Raw genomic sequence first — 24,361 nt, forward strand, 5'->3', positions numbered from 1 at the left:
CCATGTTCTGGTTGACAATTTCAAGAAATCCCTGTACAGGTAACAAACATGACTAGCAATTAGGGATGGCTGCCTTATCAAAAACTGTCTACTGGGGCGCCTGGGTGACTCAGTTAAGCACCCGACTTCAGCTCAGTTCATGATCTCACAGTTCATGGCTTCGAGCCCCGCACTGGGCTCTGTGCTGACAGCTCAGAGCTTGGAGCCTGCTTCAGGCTCTTTGTCTCCCTCTCTCTCTGCCCCTCCCCTACTCGCACTCTGTCTCTTTGTCGAAAATAAATAAATGTTAAAAAATGAAAATAAAAAAAACTGTCTACTAATGGGTACAGGGTTTCTCTTTAGAGTGATGAAATCTTTTAAAATTCATGGTGGTAGTGATACACAACTTTGTGAATATGCTAAAAACCACTGAGTTGTGTGTCTTTTTTTTTTTTTCAAGAGGATAGTAAATTGCTTATTGATTATACATGATAATGGATGATACACAAGCTTTAATCCCATCTATAATTTTATCTGCTACCATAATTCAATTTAGATATATTGCATAGGATGTGCCAGCAATCATATTAATAACCAAATAAACTCTATGACTTTGCTTGGGTGACCCTTTTAACAGTGAACTCCAGGTCACAACACATTAATGTCAGTTCAGCTACACCAAAGTTTGTGGAGATGATGGCTTCTCTGCCCAAGCAAGTTACAAATAAATTTCAAGTGGAACCTGGCATCATCCTGAAAGAATTCCACCTTCACACTGTTGGAGTGGTTTACCAAGATGGCTTCAGAGTAGACTACACAGAACATTTTTAGAAAGACACATTTATTCAGCATCATGGTCAGACTGTTACAGTTAGCAATCAACAGCATGAATGCAAAAAAAAAAAACCCACATTAAAACCTTTTGTTGAAGTGCTTTACACTTTCCACAGAAGAGAAACTAAAATAACCTGTTACACAATTAGTCACAAGTACAATCCTCAGGTTTTTGCCCATGCAGGAGTATCGTCTAAAACATGTCCTCTTTGTAGCAGCTAGGCCCTGCCCCCACTGTGCTTGGCTGAGCTCACAAACCTGTTGCAACCTGTAGCTTCCCTGTCACTTTTCTGGCTCTCCTCTCCTACTAAGCTTTGTTTCCTGGCAATAATTAAAACCTTCTGCCACTGCCGTAGCTACTGCTGCTGCTGGAACCGTCATAGCCACTTTGGTTTCATGGTTTGGCAAAGTACTGACCTCCACCACTACAGGGGCTAGAGCTTCTGCCTCCAAATTTCCTCCTTCCATGGGTTCAGAACTTGAAGATTGTTTGTTGTAATTGCCAAAATCATTATAGCTTCTGCCACCTCCAGAATTGCTTCCATCATTACCAAATCCGTTACAGCCGTCCCCACTGCCACCAAAGCCACCTTGCCCACTGAAGTTTCCTCCACAGCCAAAGTCCCACCTAAACCACTTCCATGACCACCACCAAAGTTTCCAGAAAGAACCTCTTTGACCTCTTTGGCTGGATGAAGCACTAGCCATCTCTTGCTTAGATAGGACTTCCCTTTCTTCATAGTTGCGGCCATTCACAGTGTAGTACTTTTGAATGATAGTCTTGTCTACAAAGTCACGATCATCAGATGTTACAAAAGCAAAGCTTCTCTTCTTGCCACTGTCCTCAATCAGTCATGATTTCAGTCACTTCAGTTTTCCCATACTTTTCAAAATAATCTCTTAGATGATGTTCTTCAGTGTTTAATGCCACCAACAAAAACCGTTGCCACAGTTAAGTGGGCACCAGGTCTTTGAGAATCTTCTCTTGAAACAGCCCGCTTGGCCACAACTCTTCCATCCACCTTGTGTGACCCTGCATTCATGGCTGCATCCACCTCCTCCACAGTGACAAACCCAAGGTCACTGGAGTGCTCGGTGTTTGGATCCCTTGTTACCACAGCGTGTGAGCGTTCCCCATTGCTAAGAATGGCTCCTCAGTCTCTCATCTGTTGGTCCAAAGCTCAAACCTCCAATGAAGAGCTTCCACAGCTGTTCAGGCTCTTTGGGAGACTCTGACTTAGACATGACGGTGGTGGAGTGGGGGGACTTTAATGACGCCTCCTCGGCTGCGTCCACGGGCAGAAAAGCTGAATTGTGTGCTTTTAAAGGGTGAATATTAAGGTGTGTGAAATATATTTCAGTAAAGCTATAATAAAAAAAATCTCTTGAAGTTACTGACTTACTAGCCATTTAATGAGAATTATGTGAACAGACGAACCAAAAGCAGCCATATGTTCAAGAAATACTGTGATCAGATAAAAATGGACTGTCTTTTTTTGGCTTCTGCAGCAGTCCCACAGAGCTAGTGGTAAATATTTAGGAAAGCCTAGTGGCCTATTAAAAAATACATGTCTAGATTACAGGATTGAAAGGCTGACTGAGTACACTACATTCTCATTTAAGTTCTAGTACAAAATGTGATACTCTGAAAGGGGTAGCCTGAATCCCACAGGTGAGTAGAAAAAAATACTCCAGTATTTGAATATTTGATGTTGATGTATTTATTCCTTAATAATTTTTTTTAGTCAAATTTAGATGTTTATATCTACCTTGGATCTTATTCGGCATGTCTCCTGTTTCTTATTATACCTCAAGTTCGTCCTGTAGAAAATCATGCTGTGTTTTCAACTCTAGAGTGGCAAAGGATGCATTTCTTTCTTTTTCTTTTGCTACCATCTGAAGTAAGGAACATTTCCTGGCTAGCCACCAAGCACCCATCATCCCAGAAAGAAGGAAATATAGCAAATTTGGTGGATCTCTTTTCTCCCCATGTCCTCTTTCCAAGTTATTTCCACAGAAGTGCCAAAGCGCAGAAAGGAAGCTGGGCCTCAATTTTACTGTCATGAGCAAAACTCGTCACATAGATTTTTACACAGCTGCTGCATTTGTCCTCATCCCTTTCCTCAGCAGTCTTGTTCCTGCCGCCTTGCTCTAGGGCTGCTTTCAGTAACCTTTCTGACACAGGTTTAATGCTGATTAGTCCCAAAACAATTCGAGGGCAGGGCTCCCTGCCAGGATAAAGAATGAACAAAATTGGTTTGCACACAGGCCAGCTGCATTTGCTGCAGCTAGAGTCTGTCAAATGCAGACCATTTTCTTGTTTACCAAGATGAGGTTAAATTAGCACAGCATGAAGCGAAGGAATAAAAAAAGAAAGAAAGAAAGAAAAGAAAACTAGCTATGCTAGTTGAATATGATGCAGTGAGTGGAATTCAGGTGATTTTAAATTCATTTGGGAAGGGAAGGTAGTATAGACAACACTAAGAGTTTGATTAAAAGCTGCTTGAAAGATTTGCTAGCTCTAAATGGGGGAGGGTGGATGGACTGCATAATCTCCTAAAGATTATTCAAGTCTGGCATGTTATGAATTATTCATTTATGCAGTGTTATTTTCTAAAATATTTGAATCAGCTTGTATGTGTTTATAGAGCCATCTTTGGTAGAGGGACTTCCTGTCTGGATGAGGAGGTAAGATGAACCATGTAATGAGAGAACCCAAACTTAAGAGGTTTCTGACTTTCAAGCTTCAGTTTACCAGGCTCTGTTTCCCTACCTTTCATCTCTCTGCACCACTCTTGTTGCAGAGCTCGCCCACAGGAAACCCAGGCTTCTTGCCCTTCTAGTGCAAGGCTAAGTTGAGGAAAGAAGAACCTCCTTGGAGCCTGCCAGGGCAGAGTAAATAGCTGAGGGTAAGAAGGAGAGGTGTGGGAAGGGGAAACGGGAAAGAAAAGGCAAATCCAGAGAAGAGAGTGAGACAGAAAGGCACAATGAAGGATGAACTCCATGTGATGATGCTCTGCAGTCTCATCAGACTCTCAGGACCTTTAAGCTTCACTTCCCAGCCCTTCAAGAGCTGTGGAATCGAGAGCTTCCAGACTTTTATGTCTGTCCCTCTCTCCCTCTGACCCTTCCAGATTCCTGTCCTGGGTCATTAAAAGTACCCCTATTTCAGGGCTAGGAGAATAGGGAGACTTAACCACTGTAGCCACCTTGAAACACTGTTCTTGTGGGGAGTGAATTCTCTTACAGACCAACCTCTGAATACAACTATCAATGAAACTAAGGCTATTAACCTAAAGTGTACTTGGTGTGGTTAGCAAGGGATCCTTCTTTTTTTTCCCACTGTGCACTTTTCATTCAGTATGGTGCTGTACTTTTCGCTGCCCTTCACCTTGGCTGAGATGGTTTTACCTTATGTCTCAAGACCAAGGCAGCAACTATAGTACCGAATCAGGATGCAGAGCAATGTAGTCAGGGTGTTAACTACTCACAAGCCACTGTAAGCTCAGACTGGAAGAAACCATCCCAGAAAAAATGAAGATCTGCTTATATGAGATACAGAGTGGTTGGGGTTTAGAGAAAAGAGGAATCACTGTGGCTATGGTGGGATAGTTTATACAAGTAGGATTTAAGCTGAGCCCTGAAAGATAGGATGGATGGAGTGAGAACAGGCTGATGCCCTGACCTTCAAGCCTAAAGCATTCAGTGAGGGGCACAAAGAGCATTTTAATTTTATCTCTAAAGTTTCATTTCTGTTTTAAAAGATTGTGAAGTAAATACAGTATGTTAACATTAGTTGAATTTGGGTGGAAGACACCTGTTTTCAGGTATTCATTATTTCTGTTCTACTTTTCTGTATGTTTGAAATATTCTAATTACAAAAAAGGAAAATAGCCTTAAAGCTGAGCAGCACAAGAGAAAAAGGAAAAAAAAAAACTTAAATAATATGCAAATTGGTAGCCAGCTCTTAAGTAGCCAAATGGTAATGGTAGTCATTTATCAGGGTCTTGAAGGAACACACAAATAGTCTATTTTTTTTTTTTTTTTGCAACCAAAGAACTGTAAAGTGACCAAGATCATACATAGTAAAGGAACAAATTAATGGAGAAGTGTAAAAAATAATAATAATAACAGGTCAAAACTTCTTCGTGGCTTGGCCTTAACCTCTTTTAGGTGTGAGATATCCTAACACAGAAAATACATTGTGCATCATTAGAAGAATTTAATATAAATAAATGACTTATTTTAGTCATTATTACCAGAAAGAAAAAGTTTAGGAATACTGCACAAGAAATAAGGGTAATCTGTATACCTGATTTTCACACGTATGTATATAACATGAAAAATAAACATAAGCACTTTTCTGAAAGAGTGGCTTTAATGCGTGTATTTAGTTTTTTTAAAAATATACTGTGTAGTCTCTCTTTTTGATATAATTGTGTTCACCAGCTTGAATTATTGCCTTCCTACGAATTTCTTCTTATAAGCACTGAGAGAAGAACCATTACTAATAATTTTTCTGTATTCCTAAAATGCTTGGTTAAGCTTATAGCAAGAACTGAATATATTTGTTGATTGGCAGTATAGAATTTTGAACAGTCTATTCACCACCAGTAAAATTGTGTTCCTAATGAATAAATAAATTTGAACTTGTACAAAAAGTGTTTCTACGTAACAGTTTTTCTAAATCACAGTCTACTAATTATACGTATTTGAAGTTCGAGTGTTGTTCATTCATTCATACAAAATTCTTTCAAACTCATCCTAAAGAATTTGACTTACTATATTCTCTCACAGAAGTATAATTTAACAAACTTATGGCAGTAATATTTGTTTACCATATAAGTATATCTGCAAAATTGTAAGCATCTGGAATGGTCTTACAGGTATACAAAATCCATAAAGCAATTTTCCTATTATTTCTCAGCTATTTCTACAGCTATTGTTTAGAAACACCCACTATTTTTACAATTATTAATGATAATTTTTAAAAAAACATTTTTTTCCAGTATAGTTAACATATAGTGTTATATTAGTTTCAGGTGTACAATGTATTAATTCAGCAGTTCTATATATTACTCAGTGCTCATCATGATAAGGGTACTCTTTTAATTACTTCCACCTCTCCTATTTCATCCACCTTCCCTGTGGTGACCATCAGTTTCTTCTGTATAGTTAAGAGTCTGTTTCTTGGTTGTTTCTTTTTCTTCTATTGTTTTTTTTTCCTTAAATTCCACAAATGAGTGAGATCGTATGGTGTTTGTCTCTCTCTTATGTCACTTACCATTATACTCTGTAGCTCCATCTATGTTGTTGTGAATGGCAAGATTTCATTCTTTTTTTTTCTTATGTTTGAATAATATTCCATTGTGTGTGTGTATATATATATATATATATACACACACAAAGAATATATATATATATATATATACACACCACATATTCTTTATCCATCTATCTATCACTGGATACTTGGGCTGCTTTCATAATTTGGCTATTGTAAATAATGCTGCAATAAACATAGGGGGGGTATATATCTTTTTGAATTAGTGTTTTTGTATTCTTTGAGTAAATACCCAATAGTGTGATTATGGGATTGTAAGGTAGTTCTATTTCTAATTTTTTGAGGAACCTCCACACTGTCTTCCACAGTGGCTGCACCAATTTGCATTCCCACCGATAGTGCACGGGGGTTTCTTTTTCTCCACATCCTCACCAACACTTGTTGTTTCTTGTGTTTTTTATTTTAGCCATTCTGACAGGTGCAGGTTGATATCGCATTGTAGTTTTGATTTGCATTTCCCTGATGATGAGTGTTACTTAGCATCTTTTCATGTGTCTATTTCCCATCTGTGTGTGTTGTCTTTGGAGAACATGTCTGTTCATGTGTTGTGTACTTTTTAAATTGGATTATTTGGTGTTTTGGGTGTTGAGTTGTATAAGTTCTTTATATATTTTGGATACTAACCCTTAATCAGATATGTCACTTACAGATATCTTTTCCCATTCAGTAGGTTGTCTTTTAGTTTGTTGGTTATTTCTTTTGCTGTGCAAAAATTTTTTACATTTATTTATTTATTTATTTATGTGAGAAAGTGAGTGCAAGCACAAGGGACAGAGGGAGAGGGAGAGAGAATCCTAAGCAGGCTCCACTCTCACGGCTTGATCCCACAACTGTGGGGGAAATGTCAGGAGTTAGATGCTCAACTTATTGAGTCACCCACGCACGCCCCCCCCCCCATCTTTTGCTGTGCAGAAATTTTTTATTTGATGTAGTCCCAGTATTTATTTTTGCTTTTGTTTCCCTAACCTCAGGAGACATATCTACAAAAATGTTTTTATGGCCAGTGTCAGAGAAATTACTGCCTGTGCTCTCTTCTAGGATTGTAATGGTTTTAGCCCTCATATTTAAGTCCTTAATCCATTCTGAGTTAATTTTTGTGTGTGGTGTAAGAAAATGGTCCAGTTTGGGGAGCCTGGGTGGCTCAGTTGGTTGAATGTCTGACTGTGGCTCAGGTCGTGATCTCATGGTTTGGGGGTCAAGCCCCACATCAGGCTTTGCACTGACAGCATGGAACCTGCTTCAGATTCTCTCTGTCTCCCTCTCTTTTTCCCCTTCTCCTGCTTGCTCTGTCTCTGTCTCTCTCTCTCTAAAATGAGTAAGCATTAAAAAGTTTTTTAAAAAAGTGGTCCAGTTTCATTTTTTTTGCAAGTAGCTATCTGGTTTTCCCTACACCATTTGTTGAAGAGACTGTCTGTTTTTCCATTGCATATTCTTGGCTCCTTGTCAAAGATTAATTGACCATATAATCATGGCTTTGTTTCTGAGCTTTCCATCCTGTTCTATTGATCTATGTGTCTGTTTTTATGCTGATACCATATTATTTTATTTTATTTTATTTTATTTTATTTTATTTTATTTTTTTAATTTTTTTTAATGTTTATTTATTTTTATTTTTGAGACAGAGAGAGACAGAGCATGAATGGGGGAGGGGCAGAGAGAGAGGGAGACACAGAATCGGAAGCAGGCTCCAGGCTCAGAGCCATCAGCCCAGAGCCCGACACAGGGCTCGAACTCACGGACCGTGAGATCGTGACCTGAACTGAAGTCAGACGCTTAACCGACTGAGCCACCCAGGCGCCCCAATACCATATTGTTTTAATTACTACAGGTTTTTAGTATAACTTGAAATCTGAAGTTGTGATGTCTCCAGCTTTATTTTTCTTTTTCAAGAGTACTTTGGCTTCCTGGGACCTTTTGTGGTTCCATACAAATTTTAGGATTGTTCGTTGTAGTTCTCTGAAAAATGCTGTTGGTATTTTGATACGGATTACATTACATCTGAAGATTGCTTTGGGTAGCATGGACATTTAAAAATATTTGTTCTTATCCTTGAACATAGGCTCTTTTTATTTGTGTCATCTTTAATTTCTTTCCTCAGGGTTTATGGTTTTCGGAGTACAGGTCTTTTACCTCCTTGGTTAAGTTTATTCCTAGGTATTTTATTATTTTTGGCATATTTGTAAATGGGATTGTTTTCTTAATTTCTCTTTCTGTTGCTTTATTATTAGTGTATAGAAATGCAACCAGTTTCTACACATTGGTTTTGTATCCTGCAACTCTACTGAATTCATTTATCAGTTCTAGCAGTTTTTTGGTGGAGTCTGAGTTTTCTATATATAGTATCTTGTCATCTGTAAACAGTGAAAAGTTGACTTCTTTCTTACCAATTTGGATGCCTTTTATTCCTCTTTCTTGTCTGATTGCTGTAGCTAAGTCTTCCAGTGCTCTGTTGAATAAAAGTGGTGGGAGTGGACATCCTTGTCTTGTTCCTGACCTTCAGAAAAACCCTCAGTTTTTCACTAATGAATATGATGTTAACTGGGTTTTTCATACATGGCCTTTATTGTATTTAGGTATATTACTACAAACCTACTTAGTTGAGGGTTTTTATCACGAATGGATGTTGTACTTTGTCACATGCTTTTTCTGCTTCTGTAGAAATGATCGAATGGTTTTTATCTTTTCTCTTATTGATTCAGTGTATCACATTGGTTGATTTGTGCATTTTGAACCACTCTTTCATCCTGGGAATAAATCCCACTTGATCTTGGTGAATGATTTTTTTTTTTTTTAATGTAGGATTCAGTTTGCTAATATTTTGTTCAGGATTTTTGCATCTGTGTTCATCAGAGATATTGGCTTGTAGTTCTTTTTTTTGTAGTATCTTTATCTGGTTTTGGTTTTGGGGTAATGCTGGCTTCATAGACTGAATTTGGAAGTTTTCCTTCCTCTCTTGTTATTTTGGAGTAGTTTGAGAATAGGTATTAACTCTTTTTTCAATGTTTGGTAGAATTCACCTATGAAGCCATCTGGTCCTTTGGTCTGGTCTGGACTTTTGTTTGTTGGCAGTTTTGTTTTTGTTTTGTTTTTTGTTGGTTGGTTGGTTGGTTGGTTGGTTGGTTTGGGGTTTTTTTTTTTGGTTTTTGGTTTTTGGTTTTTTTGAGTCTGGCTAGAGGTTTATCAATTTTGTTGATCTTTTCAAACAACCAGCTTCTGGTTTCATTGATCTGTTCTATTGATTTTTAGCTTTCTAGTCCGTCCTTCCTTCCTTCCTTCCTTCCTTCCTTCCTTCCTTCCTTCCTTCCTTCTCTAATCTTTATTGTTTCCTTCCTTCTACTGGTTTTGGGTTTTGTTCTTTTTCTAGCTTCTTTAGATGTAAGGTTAGGTTGTTTATTTGAGATCTTTCTTGCTTCTTGAGGTAGGCCTATATTGCTATAAACTTCTTAGAACAGCTTTTGCTGCATCCCAAAGGTTTTGGACTATTGTGTTTTCATTTTCATTTATCTCAATGTAATTTTTTATTTCCCCTTTGATTTCTTAGTTGACCCATTTATTGTTTAGTAGTATGTTATTTAGCCTTAATGTATTTGTGCTGTGTCCAGATTTCTTCTTGTGGTTGATTTCTTGTTTCATAGTGTTGTGGTCAGAGAAGATGCATAGTATGACTTCAGTCGCTTTGAATTTTTGAGATTTGTTTTGTGGCCTAATATGTAATCTGTTGTGGAGAATTTCTGCTCCATGTCCACTTGAATGTGTATTCTGCTGTTTTAGGATAGAATGTTCTGAACATTTAACAACAGATATCTGTTAAATCCATCTAGTCCCATGTGTTATTCAAAGCCATTGTTTCCTTGTTGACTTTCTGTTTGGAAAACTAAGTGGGTATTAAAGTCCCTTACTATTATTATATTACTCTCTCTTCCTTTATGTTTGTTATTAACTGCTTTATGCATCTCCTATGTTGGATGCATAAATATTTACAGTTGTTGTATCTTCTTTTGTTGGATTGTCTGTTTATCATTGTGTAGTGTCCTTCTTTGTCTCTTGTTACAGTTTTTGTTTTAAAGTATATTTTGTCCAAAATAAGTATTACTATTCTGGTTTTCTTTTCAGTTCCATTTGTATTAATAAATATTTCTCCATCCCTTCATTTGCAATCTGCATGTGTCTTTAGATCTAAAATGAGTCTCTTGTAGGCAGCATATAGATGGGTCTTTTTTTTTTTTTTTTTTTTATCTACTCTGTCACTCTGTGTATTTTGATTGGAGCTTTTATTCAAATTATTCAAAGTAATTCCTGATATGTATGTATTTATTATCATTTTGTTACTTGTTTTATGTTTTTGTAGATCTTCTCTGTTCCTTTCTTCACTTGCTCTTTTCTCATGATTAGGCTTTCTTTAGTGATATGCTTGGATTCCTTTCCCTTTATTTCTGCATATGTATTACTGGTTTTTGATTTATGTTTAGCATTGGGTTTATATATAACATCTGCATATAACAGCCCATGGTAAGTTGACGGCTGCTTAGGTTTGAATCTCTTCTTTATTCTTCTTTCCCCATGTTTCTAGGTAAATGGTGTTATATTTTACATTCTTTTATCAGTCCCTTGACTGAATTTTACAGATATACTTATTTTTACTGCTTTTTGCTTCTCAATTTTTTTACTTTACTCTTACTTTTGGTCTTTGCTTTCCACTCAGAGTCCCCTTTAACATTTTTTATAGGACTGGTCTATTGGTTATGAATTCCTTTAACTTTTGTTTGTCTGGAAACTTTTTATATCTCCTTCTGTTCTGAATGATAATCTCGCTGGATAGAGTATTCTTGGCTACAGATTTTTCCCTTTTAGCACTTGGAATATATCATTCCCTTCTGGCCTACAAAGTTTCTGCTGAAAAACCAGCTGATAGCCTTATGAGATTTCCCTTGTACGTAACTGCTTTCTTTTCTCTTGCTGCTTTTAAAATTCTCTGTCACTGCTTTTTGCCATTTTAATTACTAAGTGTCTTGGTGTGGATGGACATGCTTGAGTTGATTTTGTTGGGAAATCTCTGTGCCTCCTGGATTTGGATTTCTGTTTCCTTCTCCAGATTTGGTAAGTTTTCAGCCATTTCTTTAAATAAAATTTTTATTCCCTTTTCTGTCTCTTCTCCTTCTAAGATTCCTAAAATGTGAATGTTATTATGCTTGATGGAGTCGCTGAGTTTCCTAAGTCTATTCTTATTTTGCATAATTTTTTGTTTCTCTCACCTTCTCACCTCTTACTTTCATTTTGTCCATGTCTATGTGTCTGTTTTTATGTGTTAGGAAAGTCAGCTATGTCCCCTGCTCTTGAAAGGAGTGGCCTTATGAAGAAGTGGTTCTGTAGTGCCCTGCAGTACAGTGTTCCCTGTTTACCAGAACCTGGTGCTTAAGGGGTGTCTTTTGTGTGTGTTGTGGTTGAGTCGCTTTTTTCTTCAGTCTAGGTGTCTTTAGTGGCTCTTTGCCTATTGTGGGTAGAGTATGGTCCCTGTCCTGTTAGTGGGCAAGTCTGAGGCTTGAGTTGAGTTAGATGAGGTGTTTGCCAGAGATGCAGTAGCAACAAACTGCAGGACACTTTCCCTGTGCTGTTCTCTGAGAAGCTTGCATTGGTGGGTAGAGCCTATAGTCAGACCACATGTCTGCCCCCAGTCCACTGCAGTCTGTTTGTGGTTATCTTTTTCTCTCCCTGGGAAGGAGTCATTTTGGAGTATCCCTGGCCCCTATCCAGGCTGCTTGCACACTGCTGGGCCTGTGGCACTGCCCTGGATGGGCCCTGGCCAAGAGCATATTGATGGGGTGGGGGGGGGGGGGGGATGGGAGGGAGGTGGGGGTGGGTGGAGTACGGACCCAGAATGTGCAGTGGGAGGGAGGGTAGTGGAGTTTGGTGTAAGCAAGTTAGGTAGTAAGTGGGCTGTGCTGGTTCCAGCAGGTAGTCTTATGTTTATTCTGGGGAGGGTGGGAAGAAAATGGCAGCTGCCAGTTCCTCTGTTCTTGGAGGAGTCTCCCAAGGATCTCTGTTCCTCCAGGACACCTCTGAGATGAATAAACTACTCTTCCTCCTGTATGCCCCAGGCGGTTTTTAAACTGCTGCTTCTAATAGGGGCACTTGTACCCCAATGTTTATAGGAGCACTCTCAACAATAGCCAAATTATGGAAAGAGCCTAAATGTCCATCAACTGATGAATGGATAAAGAAATTGTGGTTTATATACACAATGGAGTACTATGTGGCAATGAGAAAGAACGAAATATGGCCCTTTGTAGCAACGTGGATGGAACTGGAGAGTGTGATGCTAAGTGAAATAAGCCATACAGAGAAAGACAGATACCATATGTTTTCACTCTTATGTGGATCCTGAGAAACTTAACAGAAACCCATGGGGGAGGGGAAGAAAAAAAAAAAAAAAAGAGGTTAGAGTGGGAGAGAGCCAAAGCATAAGAGACTCTTAAAAACTGAGAACAAACTGAGGGTTGATGGGGGGTGGGAGGGAGGGGAGGGTGGGTGATGGGTATTGAGGAGGGCACCTTTTGGGATGAGCACTGGGTGTTGTATGGAAACCAATTTGACAATAAATTTCATATATTGAAAAAAAATAAATAAACTGCTGCTTCTATGCTGTATCCCCAGGGGCTATTTTTGTACCAGCTTTTTTTTTTTTTTTAAGTTTATTTATTTAGTTAGAGAGAGAGAAAGTGCTTGGATTTGCATGTGTGCACAAGTGGGGGAGAGGCAGAGAGAGAATCCCAGGTGGACTCGGGCTCATGAACCATGAGATCATGACCTGAGCCATAGTCACATGCTTAACTGAGCCACCCAGGTGCCCTATTGTGCTGTCTCTTTAAGGGCAGGGACTCAGTATCCTTTCACCCGCCTTGCTTTCCTTCCTTATTTTTAAAATTCCAGGTTTGAAGTCCTGCTGGTTGTAAAAACTCACAAAATTCAGATCCTCTGGTTTTTTTACTTTTTAATTTATTTTTTATTTTATTTTATTTTTTATGAATATAACTTATTGTCAAATTGGCTTGCATACAACACCCAGCACTCATCCCAACAAGTGCCCTCCTCAATGCCCATCACCCATTTCCCCCTCTCCTCCACCCTCCCCATCTACCTTCAGTTTGTTCTCTGTATTAAGAGTCTCTTGTGGTTTGCCCCCCTCCCTCGCTGTTTGCAACTACTTTTTCCCCCTTCCATTCCCCCATGGTCTTCTGTTAAGTTTCTCAGGTTCCACATATGAGTGAAAACATGATATCTGTCTTTCTCTGACTTATTTCACTCAGCATAATACCTTTCGGTTCCATCCATGTTGCTGCAAACGGCATGATTTCATCCTTTCTCATTGCCAAGTAGTATTCCATCGTATATATAAACCACATCTCTTTTTATCCATTCATCAGTTGATAGACATTTAGGCTCTTTCCATAATTTGGCTGGCCTTCTGGTTTTCAAAGCCAACTGTTATAGGGATTTATCTTCCCTATAAAGGCTCCTCCATGTGAGGGTCTGTTTTTTTCCCCTCTCCACCCCCTCGACTCCCTGCAGGCTGCTTTAGCTCCTTACTGCATTTCTACCCTACCTACCCTCCTCCGTATGGTCTCTACTCTGCATTTAGTTGTGGAGACTGTTATGCAGTCTTCGGGTAATTTTCTGGGTTATTTACATAACCATGTAAGTGTTACCTGGTTGTATCAATGGGATGAGGTGAACTTAGGGTCCTCCTACTCCACCGTCTTCCAGTAATGATAATTTTAATTTATAATTTCAGTGCAGTTATAATCACAGATCTTAAATTCTTATTAAACAACCTTTAAACTACTACAAAACTATCCTGGAATTTGTATAAACAGGATAAAAGTCTTCCCACAAAGTCAGTAGCAGTCTCATTCTTTCAACTAGCCCATGTTCTTAATTATTCACTTACTTACTAGCAAATGGTCCTTGAATTTATATTCTACTGGACACTGTGTACGCCCTGGGGATTCAGTAGTAAACAAGATACAACTTTTATCCTCATACAGCTAAAGGCTTTTCTAGAAGAAATGCCTATAAACTTAGATCTGAAGGGAGGCCAGGAATTTACAGGTGAGATGTAGGGGTGGGTTGGTGGGGGCACTACCAGAGGAAATATCTGTAGCAGAACAAATAGGTAAAAGTTGGCTAATTTCAAAGAATATTGTACATATGGTGAGCAGCTATTAATTTCTTCATGCCTGGAGTACAGAATATAAAGGATATGGAAAATCTGTAGGAAGGGTTAAGACATAAGCACTCAGATTGTGAAAAATTTTGAAAATCTGTTAAGGAATTTGAGATTTATCCTTAGGATGATGAAGCACTATTGAAAAGTTTCAAAAGAGAGTATATCACATTTGTATTTAGAAAGATTTCTTGGCTGCATTATGGAGTAAGAGTTGGTGGGAAATAAGCTTGGGGGCAGTTAGGACAGTGATAACATGTGTAGTAACTCAGATGAGAGATGAAATTGGATCAGACTCTAGCAGTGGCAGTGGGGATGGGGAGAATTAAATAGATTTTTTGAAAATAGGAGGTTAAATCAGTAGGGTGAAGTATTTGATTAGATGTGGGGAATAAGAGGGAAAGAGGAATCCAGGATGACTAGCTGTCCGGCTTGAGCCATTGGATCAGTGGTTGTTATTACTCACTGAGCTAGAGAAATTACCAGGTAGGGCTTTGGAAGTGATTCCCTCTTTGGTCTGTAAGAACTCTTATGAGTCCAAGAATTTGTGATTCTTGACTAAGAAAGCGTATTCTGTTTCCTGCAGATTAGACTATTTTCACTGCTACTCACCTAAAATTGGGAAGGAAGTAAATATGTCATTTCCAGGATATCCATATCTTTGGCTACTCACAGACTTCAAAATAATAGTTAAGATTCATTGTAAGAGTTTGTTGGTTTATTTGTTAGAGAGAATGCTGTTTTCTATAGGTAGTGTATAATTTTGTCTTGTTATATATATAACTTAGTTATATATAATCTTTTATTGTCAATACAATCCATTGTTAAGTAACTTACAAAGTAGCTATAATGATGACAGAGCCATTGTTGTCAAGGGTGACAACATAAATATAATGTCTAACTAACCTAATAAATGTTAAAATATTTAACAACTCAATTGCCAGTTGGAATACAAAATGGTACACTTTGGAAGACAGTTTGACAGTTTCTTACAAAAGTAAACACACTTTACTGTCTGATACAGAAATCATACTCCTTGGTATTTACCTAAAAGAGTTGAAAACCTATACCACATGAAAATCTATACCACATAGGGGCGCCTGGGTGGCTTGGTCGGTTAAGCGTCCGACTTCGGCTCAGGTCATGATCTCACGGTCTGTGAGTTCGAGCCCCGCGTCGGGCTCTGTGCTGACAGCTCAGAGCCTGGAGCCTGTTTCAGATTCTGTGTCTCCCTCTCTCTCTGCTCCTCCCCTGTTCATGCTCTGTCTCTCTCTGTCTCAAAAATAAATAAACGTTAAAAAAAAAAGAAAGAAAAAAAAGAAAATCTATACCACATAAAAACCTAAACACAGATGTTTATAGTAGCTGTATTCATAATTGCCAAAACTTGGAAGCTTGGAAGCGTTGTTTCCAAGATGCTCTTCGGTAGGTAAATGTATAAAAAGACTATGATACATCCATGCAGTGGAATACTATTCAGTGCCAAAGAGAAATGAGCTACCAAGACATGAAAAGACATGGAAGAACCTTAGATGCATATTACTAAGTGAAAGAAACCAAGCTGAAAAGGCTATATATGTGTTATATGATTCCAGCTATATGACTTTATGGAAAAGACAGAAAATGGAGACACTAAAGAGATTAAGTGGTTGCTTCGGGTTAGGGGCAGAGAGGGGTATTCGAATAGGTAGAGAACAGGATTTTTAGGACAGTGAAACTCTTCTGTACGATACTATAAATAGTAGATACGTGTCATTACAAATTTGTTAAAACTCTGAGATCACCAAGAGTGAACCCTATTATAAATTATGGGCTTTGGGTGATGATATATGGATCATCTTCTTCCAGGGTTACCTTTTATTCAGAGGTACACGGAGACACACATACATAAATATTTTTTTGTGGCTTTTACAATATTTGTTAGAAATACTGTTTATATTGTTTTATATTAGTAACTATAGGGCATTTCTTCCAACTACAAATCAGTCCTGAATAATAGATTCATGTTATTGAAGGGTTGAGTGGCTTTTTTTTTTTTTAATGAAAAATTGATGTAAGCAAATGGAGAACTAACTCTACAAGTCAAGAATGCTGTTAGGCATGCTGCTGTCATGCTCACTTCTAACATTTGAAGGAGAATTTTGAAAATAGCCTTTATGATTGATACAGCCACTGGGAAAAAACAGTATGGAGGTTTCTCAAAAAATTAAAAATAGAAATACCATATGATCTAATAATCCCACTACTGGGTATTTACCTAAAGACCACAAAAACACTAATTCAGAAAGATCTATGGGGGCGCCTGGGTGGCTCAGTCGGTTAAGCGGCCAACTTCGGCTCAGGTCATGCTCTCGCGGTCCGTGAGTTCGAGCCCTGCATCGGGCTCTATGCTGACAGCTCAGAGCCTGGAGCCTGTTTCAGATTCTGTGTCTCCCTCTCTCTCTGACCCTCCCCTGTTCATGCTCTGTCTCTCTCTGTCTCAAAAATAAATAAACGTTAAAAAAAATTTTTAGAAAGATCTATGTATGCCTATGTTTATTGCAGCATTACTTAACAGTAGCCAAGATAATGGAAACAACCTAAGTGTCTGTCAGTAGACAAATGGATAAGGAAGATGTGGTGTGTATATACCATGGACACACACAGACACAACCATAGAAAAGAGATCATGCTGTTTGCGAATATGGACCTAGAGGGTATTAAGTTGAATGAAACAAGTCAGGGAAAGACAAATACCATATGATTTTACTCATGTGGAATCTAAAAAACAAGTGAATAAACAAACAAAAGGCAGACTCAGACCTATAAATACAGAGAACAAATTGATGGTTGCCAGAGGAGAGGGGAGTGTGGGGATAAAGGGGATTGGGAGATACATGCTTCCAGTTAGGGAAGGAGTAAGTCACAGGAATAAATGGCACAATATAGGGAATATAGTCAGTGGTATTGTAACAGTGTTGTATGGTGGCAGATGGTAGCTACACTTGTGAGCATAGGATAGAATTGTCCAATCACTATGTCGTATACCTGAAACTACTGTAACACTGTGTGTCACTGTACTCAAAACAATTTTTTTTAAAGAATAGAATCTTTATGATAGTTACTATTTTTAAAACATAACTTCACTTATCACTGCCATTTTCCTTTATGAAAAAAAGAAAAACTAGTTTACCCACGGTCATACAAAGCTTAGTTATTCTATATGTATGCTCCAGAAACGAACAGCTAAGATTCTCCATGTTATGAGGATATTGAACTTTGTTTATTACAGAAAACACTTTGTATGCTAGAAGGAATTTCTTTCATTGCATTTTGTTTTTTTCCGCCTTATTTATTTATTTATTTATTTATTTATAATTTTTTTTAAATCTTTATTTATTTTTGAGAGAGAGAAAGTGTGAGCAGGGGAGGATCCGAGAGAGAGGGAGGCACAGAATCCGAATCAGGCTCCAGGCTCCGAGCTGTCAGCACAGAACCCAACACGGGGCTTGAACTCACAAACCGTGAGATTGTGACGTGTGCCAAAGTTAGAGACTTAACCGACTGAGCCACCCAGGTGCCCCTTTCTCAGCCTTTTTTAAAGAGAAGGAAGAGTCCAAAGGAATAGAGAAAGAAGAGGTAGTCTGAAGGACCTACGAGGAGTTCAAATTAGAATACATTGTGTGCCTGGGTTGTCAGTCAGTTGAGCGTCTGACTTCAGCTCAGGTCATGATCCCTGTAGTTCATGAGTTCAAGCCCCACGTTGGGCTCGCTGGGGTCAGCTTGTGAATGTGGAATCTGCTTTGAATCCTCTGTCCCCCTCTCTTTTTGCCCCTCCCCCACGTGCGTGCTCACTCTCAAAAGATAAAACATTTTAAAAAAGCATATAGAATATGTTGGCTTTTAACAGCCTGTGGTAAAGATTTCCCATAGTACTTGAAAATGTTGACCTGGAGCGAAGAGTGATTAGGCTAAAGATATATATTTGGAAGTCATTAATGTAGGTGGTAGTGTGAACTGTGGACTGTAACATGTAGAGTAAGAAAAAATGAACAAGGACAGAACCCAATGGAACACAAATATGTAGGGAGCAACAAAAGAGAAACCCATGGAGATAACTGAAAGCAAGCTCCCTTGATAACTGCCCAGTTCTTAAGAATTGGTAGAGAAGAGAGAAGACCAACTTGGATATGAGCAGCTGAACTTTCCAATCCCAAATCTTATTGGGGATCTCACCAGTCATTGCTGCTACGGCTATGCTGGTCTTGCCGAGTACAGCTTGTTCTTCCTGCACTGGACTCTCTTATTTCTTATAGCTGAAAGCAGTAACACTTCACAAAATACTTAAAGATGATAGAAGGAAATCATAAATGGAAAGTGACATTAACCAGCTTAGGAAAATATCAGTGTGACTGCTCTTATTACTCTAGAATCACTTGGCCCCTTGGGACTCTTTAGAGAGTTGTGTTCTTTCCCTGATAGAGGTTTGCCTCCTTGCTGAAACCAAGATCTGCTTCCACATGGAAGATATTTATTTTTTTCCCAAAAGTGAGGAGAGTTGTTAGGCACATTTGGACTGCTCGTAGTCTAGGCTCAAGGTAATGAAGTCTAGAGAGAAGAGTTTCTTCTTCATGTCAGTCTAAGTTCGATCTTTCATGGTTTCTTTTCATGTCATGAGGTGTATTTTCCCAAGCTGATTAACAATGGCACTGTCCATCCACCTCCTTTGAGGGAGACAATACTCTACTCACAAGGGTATAACCTTAGTCTGTGAAGCCACACAAGTGACCATCTCAGAATATATTTGTCCAACAAAGGAATAAGGGCTAGGACCCTCCGTTTCTGTCCTTATGGGCTTTTCCAGAGTCTGCTTGGGCTTTCTGACAGCACTGTATGTAGCTACACTCTAAGGGCATGTATTCCAAGAGAGTGAGGTGGAAACGCATGGCACTTTTCATATGATTAAGCCTTGGAAACCACAGTCTCACTTCTGCTATAGGCTTTCATTTGAGACAGTCATGAAGCCCTACCAGGTTTAAGGACTAGTCATGAGATTAAGCCCCGCATCAAACTCCACATTGAGCATGAAGCCTGCTTAGGAGTCTCTCTTTCCCTCTCTGTCTCTGTCACTCCCTTGCTCACACACACACTCTCTCTCTCAAAGAAATAAACATTAAAAAAATACTTGTTGACAAAAGAAAAAGAGGGACAGAGAGAAGAGAGAGAATGACATGAAGTAGAAGGGGAGTTCAGTGTACAGTGTATGGCAGGGAGACCAGTTAGTTAGGAAACTGTAGCAAGATTCTGAGTCTGGCTTGAAGCTCAGAATTCACAAATAGCAGTGAAGATGGAAAGGAAACCCTGATTTGGAGGGATGTTAAGGAGGTATAAACTGCAAAATTTAGTGATTATTTGAATATGGAAGGAAAGGAGATGGGTCCAGATGGAGGAAGAGGAGAACCAGATAGTACTCTGAGTTCTGGAGTAAAAACAGTGAATATGAGTCTCTTGATAGGATTGCTTTTAGTGTTGATTTTTTTCTTCATGGATGAATAAGTAGATAGCAGTACTTAGTAACTACATGAATTGTGGCACTGTTAACAGAGGAAAAGCTTCGTGGGAGAGGAATTCAGTTTCGCAAGTGTTAAGTAAAGGCTGCTGGTAACTGAAACAGGTGAGCAAGATTCTTGGTGGATAGTAGGAATTGTGATTTGAAACTCAGGGCTTGAGATCATCTTGAGGGTTTTCTTTTATGTTTGTCTGATGGAGGGAGGAAGACCTTGTTTTTCCTACAGGGAAGAGAAAAATTCCACTCTTCGCTCTCATTTTTAGCCTTGATTGTTTTCTGTTAATTTTGAAAACTTTAGGAAGTTATTAAAATTTTTTTTCTCTCTACCATAGATGATGTGACTTAACTTTTTAAAATATGCTAGACAGTAGCTTTGGGAATCACAGCCTCTGGGAAGGTCCTTGTTATCTGGCAGGTCACGTTGTCTTCGTCCTAGAATATGTGGATCATAATTTCATAGTTCTGTGCTATCCCTTGATACCATTTTAAGAATTAGAGTCCATGCAGTTCATTTTAAATTTTTACAGAATTAAAAAAAAAATTTATGGGGCGCCTGGGTGGCTCAGTCGGTTAAGCGTCCAACTTCGGCTCAAGTCATGATCTCGCAGTTCGTGAGTTCAAGCCCCGCCTCAGGCTCTTTGCTGATGGCTCAGAGCCTGGAGCCTGTTTCGGATTCTGTGTCTCCCTCTCTCTCTGACCCTCCCCCATTCATGCTCTGTCTCTCTCTGTCTCAAGAATAAATAAACGTTAAAAAAAAATTTATGTATTTTTGAGAGACAGAGCATAAGCAGGAGGGGGGCAGAGAGAGAGGAAGACACAGAATCCAAAGCAGGTTCCAGGCTGCATACTGTCAGTACAGAGCCTGATGCAGGACTGAAACCCATGAACTGCAAGATCATGACCTGAGCCAAAGTCAGCTGCTTAATCGACTGAGCCACCCAGGTGTCCCTAATTTTTTTTTTAATGTTTATTTGTTTTTTTTGAGAGAGAGACCGAGTGTGAGCAGGGGAGGGGCAGAGAGAGAGGGAGACACAGAATCTGAAGCAGGCTCCAGGCTCTGAGCTGTCAGCACCGAGCCCGATGCGGGGCTCGAACTCACGAACCTGTGAGATCATGACCTGAGCCGAAGTCGGATGCTTAACCAACTAAGCCACCCAGGCATCCCATGCAGTTCATTTTAATTGTTTTTAACATTTATTTATTTTTGAGAGACAGAAACAGACCACAAGTGGGGGAGGGGCAGAGAGGGAGGGAGACCCAGAACCTGAGACAGGCTCCAGGCTCTGAGCTGTCAGCACAGACTCCCACATGGGGCTCAAACTCAGGAACTGTGAGATCATGCCCCCCATGCAGTTCATTTTAAAGTCTCAATATTCTAGCTAACACTTAGCATGTTAGAGGAGGGCCTTGAGGGCCTTTGGATAAAAGTGCATACTGATGAAGAGACTCTGAGGTCACTCTTACTTAGCAACATTCACATCAGCACAGCCATTCTAGCTGCAAGAAAAACTCCAAGTAATTGTTGGAATAATAATGCTTCTGCTTGATTCTTATAGGAAGATTTTGTTTCTCAGTGAATTTTAGTAACATTTTTTTGCCCTATCTTGCTCATATGATAATAATTTCATAGACGGTGAGGTAGGGGAGCATTAGTAAATCACATATACTCCTTTTCCTACTTTGTAATGTGTATCTTTCCTTTAGAGAACTTTGTTGATTTCTTATGCAGGTTTTTTTTTTTTTTTTAAGAGGGTACGAGGAAGAAAGTGGTATTCTTGTATATGTCCATTGGTATCCCTGTGTAAACTAAACTGAGTTACTGGTTTCTGACTCCTTATAAAAATTTTTGGGGGGAGAGTATTGGCAGCAAAAAGTAATGAATGGAAATGAAGGGAAAAATCTAGGTTGGCTCTGAGCAAATAACTGCTTCTTTGAGTCATACAGCAGAAATATTTCAGTTTGAATCATCTTAGAACTCTAGCCCTATAGTGTTACTTGTCAGTTATAAATATTTTAATGCTAGGAGCCTTTCTTTTGTTCCTGGAAGCAAAGGGTGGCTCTCCGGATGTCATTTTACCAGAGAATAAGTTCTTTAGCAATAGGGAAGATTTGTTTTATATTGTGTAACATGCAGCATCAAATAATAACATTAATATGCTTTCTCAGAAATACATTACATAAATGATCCTCACATAAGTTAGGTGTCAATACTAATGTGTTGTTGTTATATAATCTGTATTTTATGTATGAGGAAACCTTTGCTCAAAGAAATTATGATTTGCCCTAAATTACTAGAACCCAGGATATTCACATAGAACTAGAGCCTTGTTTTCTTGGCTATAATTATTATTTGAAAATCACTGTTATATTTTTCAGAGTAATAAAAATCACTTACTAAGCACTGTTTTTTTGATGACTAACCTAAAAATTATGGACCCATTTCTCTTATAGGGTTTTATAATATCAGTTACAGTACTTAAGTGCTTAAAGTTTTTTTCTTGTTTCACATTTTATTAAAAAAGGAAAAGTATGAAAAGCATGGCTTAGAAGCAGAGTGCTTTGTTTATTCATCATTATCAGAGGACTGTAGGTCTCAAATTAATTGCAAAGGTTATTTTTGCAAATAATCTGCCTACTGTGTTCTGTGTTTGGTGATAGAATGCACAGTGCCTAATAAGAATTTGTTTGCTCTCTGTCCTAGGTTCCTGGCACAGATCTCCTAGAAGCCTGGGAATTTCCTGAGTAGTCAGAGCATTATCCTAGTGAAGTAACTAATGAAGCGCCCCTAGATAGCTTCAGAATAGGGGCTAGTTACCAGAGGACTTGAGCCATCCAGGCCTCTGGGGAAGAGAGGAGGTTGGAGATTTGAGTTCAGTCACATGGCCAGTGATTGAATCAGCCCTGCCTATGTAATGAGGCCCACTAGAAACTCTAGATACCGGGGCTCCTGGGTGACTCAGTCAGTTGAGCATCCAACTCTTGGTTTTGGCTCCGGTCATGATCTTACAGTTTGTAAGATCGAGCTCTGTGTTGGACCTGTGGCTGACAGTGCAGAGCCTGCTTAGGATTCTCTCTCTCTCCCTGTCTCTCTCTCTGTCCCTCCTCCTCTCCCCACCTCTTCTTCTCTCTCAAAATAAATAAACATTTTTTTTTTAAACCCTCTAGATACCAAAGCTTAGTGCAGCTTTTTGGTTGATGGACACATTGTTGTGTATGTGTAGTGGTGGTGAGTGACATACCCTGATTCTACTGGAGAGACCATGAAATCTCTGCATTCCCTCTAAGACTTCACCCTGTGTGTGTCTTCATTTGGTTCTTAGGATTTGTATCACTTACAATCAAACTGCAGTCATAAGTATAGTGTTTTCCTGAGTTCTGTGAGTCGCTCTAGTGAATTATCAAACCTGATAGTCATGGGAACACCCCAGATGTATAGCCACTATGTCAGAAGGGCTAGTGGGCTAGGGACCTCTGAAGTAAGGGCTGTCTTAGTGGGGTCCATGCCCTTTAACAGGTAACATCTGTGCCAACTTCAGATGGTTAGTAACAGATTAAATTATGTAAATTGGAGTTGAAACAGAGTAACTGTGTTGTATACTCTTTTGGCTCCCAGTGAATGAACTTCAGTAATTGAAGTGTATTTGGTGTTAGCTAAATATAGCATGGCTCTTTATTTTTGATGTAATCAATAATGAAGTATGTTTTGAATTTTTATCGCTTCTTGGCCTTTTGGCTAAGATCAAGTGTAGTATCTGTTCTTATCAGTGAATTTCTTAGAAATTCAAAATTTACTAAGTTGATGTTGATATGCTTATGTTAATATCTTAAACTCTTAAGATTACCAGGATTTATGTCTCTTTAACTGATTTTTATTCCTCAGTAGGGTCTATGAATTTTCAGAGATCCCTTCAGCTTCTTTTGCTTGATTCCCTTTGTGACCAGCAACTTAGACCTGCAGGATCGCTGACTAGATTTAGAAGTTGTGTATTTAGAAAGGCTAACAGGACCATCATGGGTTAAAACCTTGGTCTTGATTAATAGCTTAGTAGTGAGTATATGGCTTCTATGAAAGGTAAGAGCATCCATAAAAAATGGGCAAATTCTCCTCCCATGTTTAAAGAACTGCATTTATTATGTATTTGAGCACACTGAAAAGCAATCTAGAGAATTACCAAGGAAGAGAAGACACAGTATAGTCAGAGACTGGTATCATAGTAAGAAGATCAACAGTAACACAAATAAAAACTCAGGGTAATCCAGAAACATATAAATAGCTAATTGCTATCACAACAACACAAACTGTCAATGGCTTGAGACAGTAAAAGTTTATTTCTCTTTTATTGTTTAATCTAATGTAGGCCAGGGTGGGAGGGGCTCTTTTGTAGAGACATTCAGTGACCGAAGTTTTCTTCCATTGTGTGACCTTCTCATTTTT

General features: G+C 38.8%; 1 protein-coding gene and 2 pseudogenes across 7 annotated transcripts in view; 2 read left to right on the forward strand and 1 right to left on the reverse strand.

Moving 5' to 3' along the window:
• DENND5B (DENN domain containing 5B) overlaps positions 1–24,361 on the forward strand; it is a 187,843-nt gene that overhangs the window by 45,818 nt on the left and 117,664 nt on the right. The window lies entirely within an intron of this gene.
• On the reverse strand, positions 994–2,058 carry LOC131519794 (heterogeneous nuclear ribonucleoprotein A1-like; annotated as a pseudogene).
• Positions 23,640–23,843, forward strand: LOC131484227 (U2 spliceosomal RNA; annotated as a pseudogene).

This window comes from Neofelis nebulosa, chromosome 8 (assembly GCF_028018385.1).
Source record: "Neofelis nebulosa isolate mNeoNeb1 chromosome 8, mNeoNeb1.pri, whole genome shotgun sequence".
Classification (NCBI taxonomy): domain Eukaryota; kingdom Metazoa; phylum Chordata; class Mammalia; order Carnivora; family Felidae; genus Neofelis; species Neofelis nebulosa.